The following is a 10,786-nucleotide window of genomic DNA, read 5'->3' as shown; positions in this document are numbered from 1 at the left end:
GAACATGTATCTGTGCAGCGGGAACGACCTCGGACCACCAGGGGCCGAGAAAACTACCGTCTCATGGGGCCGGACACTCAGGGTCAGGGAAAAATCCAATATATATCTGGTGATATCTCGGGTGCTATTAGAGATAGCGCAATAAACCAAAGTGATTTATCTGCAGGAGGCCCTGGCGCATGAATCTGTGCAGCGGGATCGACCTCGGACCACCAGGGGCCGAGAAAACTACCTTCTCATGAGGCCGGACTGTCAGGTTCAGGGGAAATCCAATATATATCTGGTGATATCTCGGGTGCTATTACAGGTAGCGCAATAAATCAAAGTGCATTGTCTGTAGGAGGCCCTGGCGCATGAATCTGTGCAGCGGGATCGACCTCGGACCACCAGTGGCCGAGATAATCACCGTCTCATGGGGCCGGACTGTAAGGGTCAGGGAAAAATCCAATATATATCTGGTGATATCTCGGGTGCTATTAGAGATAGCGCAATAAAACAAAGTGCATTGTCTGTAGGAGGCCCTGGCGCAAGAATCTGTGCAGCGGGATCGACCTCGGACCACCAGGGGCCGAGATAATCACCGTCTCATGGGGCCGGACTGTCAGGGTCAGGGAAAAATCCAATATATATCTGGTGATATCTCGGGTGCTATTAGAGATAGCGCAATAAAACAAAGTGCATTGTCTGTAGGAGGCCCTAGCGCATGAATCTGTGCAGCGGGATCGACCTCGGACAACCAGTGGCCGAGAAAACCACCGACACATGGGGCCGGAAAATCAGGGTCAGGGGAAAATCCAATATATATCTGTTGATATCTCGGGTGCTATTACAGATAGCGCAATGAATCAAAGTGCATTGTCTGTAGGAGGCCCTGGCGCATGAATCTGTGCAGCGGGATCGACCGCGGACCACCAGGGGCCGAGAAAACTACCGTCTCATGGGGCCGGACTGTCAGGGTCAGGGGAAATCCCATATATATCTAGTGATATCTCGGGTGCTATTAGAGATAGCGCAATAAATCAAACTGCATTTTCTGTAGGAGGCCCTGGCGCATGAATCTGTGCAGCGGGAACGGCCTCGTACCACCAGGGGCCGAGAAAACCACCGACACATGGGGCCGGACAATTAGGGTCAGGGGAAAATCCAATATATATCTGGTGATATCTCGGGTGCTATTACAGATAGCGCAATGAATCAAAGTGCATTGTCTGTGGGAGGCCCTGGCGCATGAATCTGTGCAGCGGGATCGACCGCGGACCACCAGGGGCCGAGAAAACTACCGTCTCATGGGGCCGGACTGTCAGGGTCAGGGGAAATCCCATATATATCTAGTGATATCTCGGGTGCTATTACAGATAGCGCAATAAATCAAACTGCATTTTCTGTAGGAGGCCCTGGCGCATGAATCTGTGCAGCGGGATCGACCTCGGAATACCAGGGGCCGAGAAAACCACCGACACATGGGGCCGGACACTCAGGGTCGGGGAAAAATTCAATATATATCTGGGGATATCTCGGGTGCTGTTACAGATAGCGCACTAAACCAAAGTGAATTATCTGCAGGCGGCCCTGGTGCATAAATCTGTGCAGCGAGAACGACCTCGGACCACCAGGGGCCGAGAAAACCACCGTCTCATGGGGTCGGACACTCAGGGTCAGTGAAAAGTCCAATATATATCTGGTGATATCTCGGGTGCTATTACAGATAGCGCAATAAATCAAAGGGCATTGTCTGTAGGAGGCCCTGTCGCATGAATCTGTGCAGCGGGATCGACCTCGGAATACCAGGGGCCGAGAAAACCACCGATACATGGGGCCGGACACTCAGGGTCGGTGAAAAATTCAATATATATCAGGTGATATCTCGGGTGCCCTTACAGATAGCGCACTAAACCAAAGTGAATTATCTGCAGGCGGCCCTGGCGCATGAATCTGTGCAGCGGGAACGACCTCGGACCACCAGGGGCCGAGAAAACCACCGTCTCATGGAGTCGGTCACTCAGGGTCAGGGAAAAATCCAATATATATCTGGTGATATCTCGGGTGCTATTAGAGATAGCGCAATAAACCAAGGTGAATTATCTGCAGGAGGCCCTGGAACATGAATCTGTGCAGCGGGAACGACCTCGGACCACCAGGGGCCGAGAAAGCTACCGTCTGGTGGGGCCGGACACTCAGGGTCAGGGAGAAATCCAATATATATCTGGTGATATCTCGGGTGCTATTAGAGATAGCGCAATAAACCAAAGTGAATTATCTGCAGGAGGCCCTGGAACATGAATCTGGCCAGCGGGAACTACCTCGGACCCCCAGGGGCCGAGGAAACCACCGTCTCATGGGGCCGGACACTCAGGGTCAGCGGAACATCCAATATAAATCTGGTGATATCTCGGGTGCTATTACAAATAGCGCAATAAATCAAAGTGCATTGTCTGTAGGAGGCCCTGGCGCATGAATCTGTGCAGCGGGAACGACCTCGGACCACCAGGGGCCGAGAAAACCACAGTCCCATGGGGCCGGACACTCAGGGTCAGGGGAAAATCCAATATATATCTGGTGATATCTCGAGTGCTATTAGAGATAGCGCAATAAACCAAAGTGAATTATCTGCAGGAGGCCCTGGCGCATGAATCTGTGCAGCGGGAACGACCTCGAACCACCAGGGGCCGAGAAAAACACCGTATCATGGGGCCGGACACTCAGGGCCAGGGGAAAATCCAATATATATCTGGTGATATCTCGGGTGCTATTAGAGATAGCGGAATAAACCAATGTGAATTATCTGCAGGAGGCCCTGGCGCATGCATCTGTGCAGCGGGAACGACCTCGGTCCACCAGGGGCCGAGAAAACCACCGTCTCATGGGGCCGGACACTCAGGGTCAGGGGAAAATCCAATATATATCTGGCGATATCTCGGGTGCTATTACAGATGGCGCGATAAGTCAAAGTGCATTGTCTGTAGGAGGCCCTGGCGCATGAATCTGGCCAGGGGAACGACCTCGGACCACCAGGGGCCGAGAAAACCACCGTCTCATGGGGCCGGACACTCAGGGTCAGGGGAAAATCCAATATATATCTGGTGATATCACGGGTGCTATTAGAGATAGCTCAATAAACCAAAGTGAATTATCTGCAGGAGGCCCTGGCGCATGCATGTGTGTAGAGGGAACAACCTCGGACCACCAGGGGCCGAGAAAATTACACATATTCGGAATCCGTCACCCAAGTTCATGTAAAACTCCAGCCTATATCTGGTGATATCTCGGGTGCTATTACAGATAGCGCAATAAATCAAAGTGCATTGTCTGTAGGAGGCCCTGGCGCATGAATCTGTCCAGCGGGAACGACCTCGGACCACCAGGGGCCGAGAAAACCACCGTCTCATGGGGCCGGACACTCAGGGTCAGCGGAACATCCAATATAAATCTGGTGATATCTCGGGTGCTATTACAAATAGCGCAATAAATCAAAGTGCATTGTCTGTAGGTGGCCCTGGCGCATGAATCTGGGCAGCGGGAACGACCTCGGACCACCAGGGGCCGAGAAAACCACCGTCTCATGGGGCCGGACACTCAGGGTCAGGGAAAAATCCAATATATATCTGGTGATATCTCGGGTGCTATTACCGATAGCGCAATAAATCAAAGTGCAATGTCTGTAGGAGGCCCTGGCGCATGAACCTGGCCAGCGGGAACGACCTCGGACCACCAGAGGCCGAGAAAACCACCGTCTTATGGGGCCGGACACTCAGGGTCAGGGAAAAATCCAATATATATCTGGTGGTATCTCGGGTCCTATTGCAGATAGCGCAATAAACCAAAGTGAATTATCTGCAGGAGGCCCTGGCGCATGCATGTGTGAAGCGGGAACGACCTCGGACCACCAGGGGCCGAGAAAATTACACATATTCGGAATCCGTCACCCAAGGTCATGTAAAATCCAGCATATATCTGGTGATATCTCGGGTGCTATTACAGATAGCGCGATAAATCAAAGTACATTGTCTGCAGGAGGCCCTGGCGCATGAATCTGTGCAGCGGGAACGACCTCGAACCACCAGGGGCCGAGAAAAACACCGTATCATGGGGCCGGACACTCAGGGCCAGGGGAAAATCCAATATATATCTGGTGATATCTCGGGTGCTATTAGAGATAGCGGAATAAACCAATGTGAATTATCTGCAGGAGGCCCTGGCGCATGCATCTGTGCAGCGGGAACGACCTCGGTCCACCAGGGGCCGAGAAAACCACCGTCTCATGGGGCCGGACACTCAGGGTCAGGGGAAAATCCAATATATATCTGGCGATATCTCGGGTGCTATTACAGATGGCGCGATAAGTCAAAGTGCATTGTCTGTAGGAGGCCCTGGCGCATGAATCTGGCCAGGGGAACGACCTCGGACCACCAGGGGCCGAGAAAACCACCGTCTCATGGGGCCGGACACTCAGGGTCAGGGGAAAATCCAATATATATCTAGTGATATCACGGGTGCTATTAGAGATAGCTCAATAAACCAAAGTGAATTATCTGCAGGAGGCCCTGGCGCATGCATGTGTGTAGAGGGAACAACCTCGGACCACCAGGGGCCGAGAAAATTACACATATTCGGAATCCGTCACCCAAGTTCATGTAAAACTCCAGCCTATATCTGGTGATATCTCGGGTGCTATTACAGATAGCGCAATAAATCAAAGTGCATTGTCTGTAGGAGGCCCTGGCGCATGAATCTGTCCAGCGGGAACGACCTCGGACCACCAGGGGCCGAGAAAACCACCGTCTCATGGGGCCGGACACTCAGGGTCAGCGGAACATCCAATATAAATCTGGTGATATCTCGGGTGCTATTACAAATAGCGCAATAAATCAAAGTGCATTGTCTGTAGGTGGCCCTGGCGCATGAATCTGGGCAGCGGGAACGACCTCGGACCACCAGGGGCCGAGAAAACCACCGTCTCATGGGGCCGGACACTCAGGGTCAGGGAAAAATCCAATATATATCTGGTGATATCTCGGGTGCTATTACCGATAGCGCAATAAATCAAAGTGCAATGTCTGTAGGAGGCCCTGGCGCATGAACCTGGCCAGCGGGAACGACCTCGGACCACCAGGGGCCGAGAAAACCACCGTCTCATGGGGCCGGGCTGTCAGGGTCAGGGGAAAATCCAATATATATCTGGTGATATCTCGGGTGCTATTAGATATAGCGCAATAAACCAAAGTGAATTATCTGCAGGTGGCCCTGGCCCATGCATCTGTGCAGCGGGAACGTCCTCGGACCACCAAGGGCCGAGAAAACCACCGTCTCATGGGGCCGGACACTCAGGGTCACGGGATAATCCAATATATATCTAGTGATATCTCGTGTGCTGTTACAGATAGCGCAGTAAATCAAAGTGCATTGTCTGTAGGAGGCCCTGGCCCATGAATCTGGCCAGCGGGCACGACCTCGGACCACCAGGGGCCGGGAAAACCACTGACTCATGGGGCCGGACACTCAGGGTCAGGGGAAAATCCAATATATATTTGATGATATCTCGGGTGCTATTACAGATGGCGCAATAACTCAAAGTGCATTGTCTGTAGGAGGCCCTGGGGCATGAATCTGTCCAGCGGGAACGACCTCGGACAATCAGGGGCCGAGAAAACCACCGTCTCATGGGGCCGGACTGTCAGGGTCAGGGGAAAATCCAAAACATATCTAGTGCTATCTCGGGTGCTATTAGATATAGCGCAATAAACCAAAGTGAATTATCTGCAGGAGGCCCTGGTGCATGCATCTGTGTAGCGGGAACGGCCTCGGACCACGAGGGGCCGAGAATACCACCGTCTCATGGGGCCGGACACTCAGGGTCAGAGAAAAATCCAATATATATCTGGTGATATCTAGGGTGCTATTACAGATAGCGCAATAAATCAAAGTGCATTGTCTGTAGGAGGCCCTGGCGCATGAATCTGTCCAGCGGGAACGACCTCGGACCATCAGGGGCCGAGAAAACCACCGTCTCATGGGGCCGGACTGTCAGGGTCAGGGGAAAATCCAATATATATCTGGTGATATCTCGGGTGCTATTAGAGATAGCCCAATATGCCAAAGTGAATTATCTGCAGGAGGCCCTGGCGCATGAATCTCTGCAGCGGGAACGACCTCGGACCACCAGAGGCCGAGAAAACCACCGTCTTATGGGGCCGGACACTCAGGGTCAGGGAAAAATCCAATATATATCTGGTGGTATCTCGGGTCCTATTGCAGATAGCGCAATAAACCAAAGTGAATTATCTGCAGGAGGCCCTGGCGCATGCATGTGTGAAGCGGGAACGACCTCGGACCACCAGGGGCCGAGAAAATTACACATATTCGGAATCCGTAACCCAAGGTCATGTAAAATCCAGCATATATCTGGTGATATCTCGGGTGCTATTACAGATAGCGCGATAAATCAAAGTACATTGTCTGCAGGAAGCCCTGGCGCATGAATGCGTGCAGCGGGAACGACCTCGGACCACCAGGGGCCGAGAAAACCACCGTCTCATGGGGCCGGACACTCAGGGTCAGGGAAAAATCAAATATATATCTGGTGATATCTCGGGTGCTATTACAGATAGCGCGATAAATCAAAGTGCATTGTCTGTAGGAGGCCCTGGGGCATGAATCTGACCAGGGGGAACGACCTCGGACCCCCAGAGGCCGAGAAATACCACCGTCTCATGGGGGCGGACACTCAGGGTCAGGGGAAAATCCAATATATATTTGATGATATCTCGGGTGCTATTACAGATGGCGCAATAACTCAAAGTGCATTGTCTGTAGGAGGCCCTGGGGCATGAATCTGTCCAGCGGGAACGACGTCGGACCATCAGGGGCCGAGAAAACCACCGTCTCATGGGGCCGGACGGTCAGGGTCAGGGGAAAATCCAATACATATCTAGTGCTATCTCGGGTGCTATTAGATATAGCGCAATAAACCAAAGTGAATTATCTGCAGGAGGCCCTGGTGCATGCATCTGTGTAGCGGGAACGACCTCGGACCACCAGGGGCCGAGAATACCACCGTCTCATGGGGCCGGACACTCAGGGTCAGAGAAAAATCCAATATATATCTGGTGATATCTAGGGTGCTATTACAGATAGCGCAATAAATCAAAGTGCATTGTCTGTAGGTGGCCCTGGCGCATGAATCTGGGCAGCGGGAACGACCTCGGACCACCAGGGGCCGAGAAAACCACCGTCTCATGGGGCCGGACACTCAGGGTCAGGGAAAAATCCAATATATATCTGGTGATATCTCGGGTGCTATTACCGATAGCGCAATAAATCAAAGTGCATTGTCTGTAGGAGGCCCTGGCGCATGAACCTGGCCAGCGGGAACGACCTCGGACCACCAGGGGCCGAGAAAACCACCGTCTCATGGGGCCGGGCTGTCAGGGTCAGGGGAAAATCCAATATATATCTGGTGATATCTCGGGTGCTATTAGATATAGCGCAATAAACCAAAGTGAATTATCTGCAGGTGGCCCTGGCCCATGCATCTGTGCAGCGGGAACGTCCTCGGACCACCAAGGGCCGAGAAAACCACCGTCTCATGGGGCCGGACACTCAGGGTCAGAGAAAAATCCAATATATATCTGGTGATATCTAGGGTGCTATTACAGATAGCGCAATAAATCAAAGTGCATTGTCTGTACGTGGCCCTGGCGCATGAATCTGGGCAGCGGGAACGACCTCGGACCACCAGGGGCCGAGAAAACCACCGTCTCATGGGGCCGGACACTCAGGGTCAGGGGAAAATCCAATATATATCTTGTGATATCTCGTGTGCTTTTACAGATAGCGCAGTAAATCAAAGTGCATTGTCTGTAGGAGGCTCTGGCGCATGAATGCGTGCAGCGAGAACGACCTCGGACCACCAGGGGCCGGGAAAACCGCCGACTCATGGGGCCGGACACTCAGGGTCAGGGGAAAATCCAATATATATCTGGTGATATCTCGGGTGCTATTAGAGATAGCGCAATAAACCAAAGTGAATTATCTGCAGGAGGCCCTTGCGCATGAATCTGTGCAGCGGGAACGACCTCGGACCAGCAGGGGCCGAGAAAACCACAGTCTCATGGGGCCGGACACTCAGGGTCAGGGGAAAATCCAATATATATGTGGTGATATCTCGGGTGTTATTACAGATAGCGCAATAAATCAAAGTGCATTGTCTGTAGGAGGCCCTGGCGCATGAATCCGGCCAGCGGGAACGACCGCGGACCACCAGGGGCCGAGAAAACCACCGTCTCATGGGGCCAGACAATCAGGGTCAAAGGAAAATCCAATATATATCTGGTGTTATCTCGGGTGCTATTAGAGATAGCGCAATAAACCAAAGTGAATTATCTGCAGGAGGCCCTGGCGCATGAATCTGGCCAGCGGGAACGACCTCGGACCGCCAGGGGCCGAGAAAGCCACCGTCTCATTGGGCCGGACACTCAGGGTCAGGGGAAAATCCGATATATATCTGGTGATATCTCGGGTGCTATTAGAGATAGCGCAATAAACCAAAGTGAATTATCTGTAGGAGGCCCTGGCGCATGAATCTGGCAGCGGGAACGACCTCGGACCACCAGGGGCCGAGAAAACCACAGTCTCATGGGGCCGGACACTCAGGGTCAAGGGAAAATCCAATATATATGTGGTGATATCTCGGGTGCTATTACAGATAGCGCAATAAATCAATGTGCATTGTCTGTAGGAGGCCCTGGCGCATGAATCTGTGCAGCGGGAACGACCTCGGACCACCATGGGCCGAGAAAACCACAGTCTCACGGGGCCGGACTCTCAGGGTCAGGGGAAAATCCAATATATATATGGTGATATCTCGGCTGCTATTACAGATAGCGCAATAAACCAAAGTGCATTGTATGTAGGAGGCCCTGGCGCATGAGTGTGTGCAGCGGGAATGACCTCGGACCACCAGGGGCCGAGAAAACCACCGTCTCATGGGGCCGGACACTCACGGTCAGAGAAAAATCCAATATATATCTGGTGATATCTCGGGTGCTATTACAGATAGCGCAATAAATCAAAGTGCATTGTTTGTAGGAGGCCCTGGCGCATGAATCTGTTCAGCGGGAACGACCTCGGACCACCATGGGCCGAGAAAACCACAGTCTCACGGGGCCGGACTCTCAGGGTCAGGGGAAAATCCAATATATATCTGGTGATATCTCGGGTGCTATTAGAGATAGCGCAATAAAACTGAGTGAATTATCTGCAGGAGGCCCTGGCGCATACATCTGCGCACCAGGATCGACCTCGGACCACCAGGGGCCGAGAAAACCACCGTATCATGGGGCCGGACACTCAGGGTCAGGGAAAAATACAATATATATCTGGCGATATCTCGGGTGCTACTAGAGATAGCGCATTAAACCAAAGTGATTTATCTGCAGGAGGCCCTGGCGCATGAGTCTGTGCAGCGGGAACGACCCCGGACCACCAGGGTCCGAGACAACCACCGTCTCATGGGGCCGGACACTCAAGGTCAGGGGAAAATCCAGTATATATCTGGTGATATCTCGGGTGCTATTAGAGATAGCGCAATAAACATGAGTGAATTATCTGCAGGAGGCCCTGGCGCATGAATCTGTGCAGCGGGAACGACCTCGGACCAGCAGGGGCCGAGAAAACCACCGTCTCATGGGGCCGGACACTCAGGGTCAGGGGAAAATCCAATATATATCTGGTGATATCTCGGGTGCTATTAGAGATAGCGCGATAAATCAAAGTGCATTGTCTGCAGGAGGACCTGGCGCATGAATCTGTGAAGCAGGAACGACCTCGGCCCTCCAGGAGCCGAGAAACTTACAGATTTTCTGTGCCCCTCACCCACAGTCATGTAAAAATCCAGTATATATATTGTGCTTTCTCGGGTGCTATTACAGATAGCGCAATAAATCAAAGTGCATTTTCTGTAGGAGGCACTGGCGCATGAATCTGTGCAGCGACCTCGGACCACCAGGGGCCGAGAAAACCACCGTCTCATGGGGCCGGACACTCAGGGTCAGGGAAAAATCCAATATATATCTGATGATATCTCGGGTGCTATTAGAGATAGCGCGATAAATCAAAGTACATTGTCTGAAGGAGGCCCTGGCGCATGAGTCTGTGCAGCGGGAACGACCTCGGAACACCAGGGTCCGAGAAAACCACCGACTCATGGGGCCGGACACTCAGGGTCAGGGGAAAATCCAATATATATCTGGGGATATCTCGGGTGCTATTAGAGATATCGCAATAAATCAAAGTGCACTGTCCGTAGGAGGCCCTGGCGCATGAATCTGGGCAGCGGGAACGACCTCGGACCACCAGGGTCCGAGAAAACCACCGACACATAGGGCCGGACACTCAGGGTCAGGGGAAAATCCAGTATATATCTGGTGATATCTCGGGTGCTATTAGAGATAGCGCAATAAATCAAAGTGCACTGTCCGTAGGAGGCCCTGGCGCATGAATCTGGGCAGCGGGAACGACCTCGGACCACCAGGGTCCGAGAAAACCACCGACACATGGGGCCGGACACTCAGGGCCAGGGAAAAATCCAATATATATCTGGTGATATCTCGGGTGCTATTACAGATAGCGCAATAAATCAAAGTGCATTGTCTGTAGGAGGCCCGGGCGCATGAATCTGTGCAGCGGGAACGACCTCGGACCACCAGGGGCCGAGAAAACCACAGTCCCATGGGGCCGGACACTCAGGGTCACGGGAAAATCCAATATATATCTGGTGATATCTCGAGTG

This window comes from Nomia melanderi, unplaced genomic scaffold (assembly GCF_051020985.1).
Source record: "Nomia melanderi isolate GNS246 unplaced genomic scaffold, iyNomMela1 scaffold0026, whole genome shotgun sequence".
NCBI classification, from domain to species: domain Eukaryota; kingdom Metazoa; phylum Arthropoda; class Insecta; order Hymenoptera; family Halictidae; genus Nomia; species Nomia melanderi.
This window is presented reverse-complemented; position numbering follows the sequence as displayed.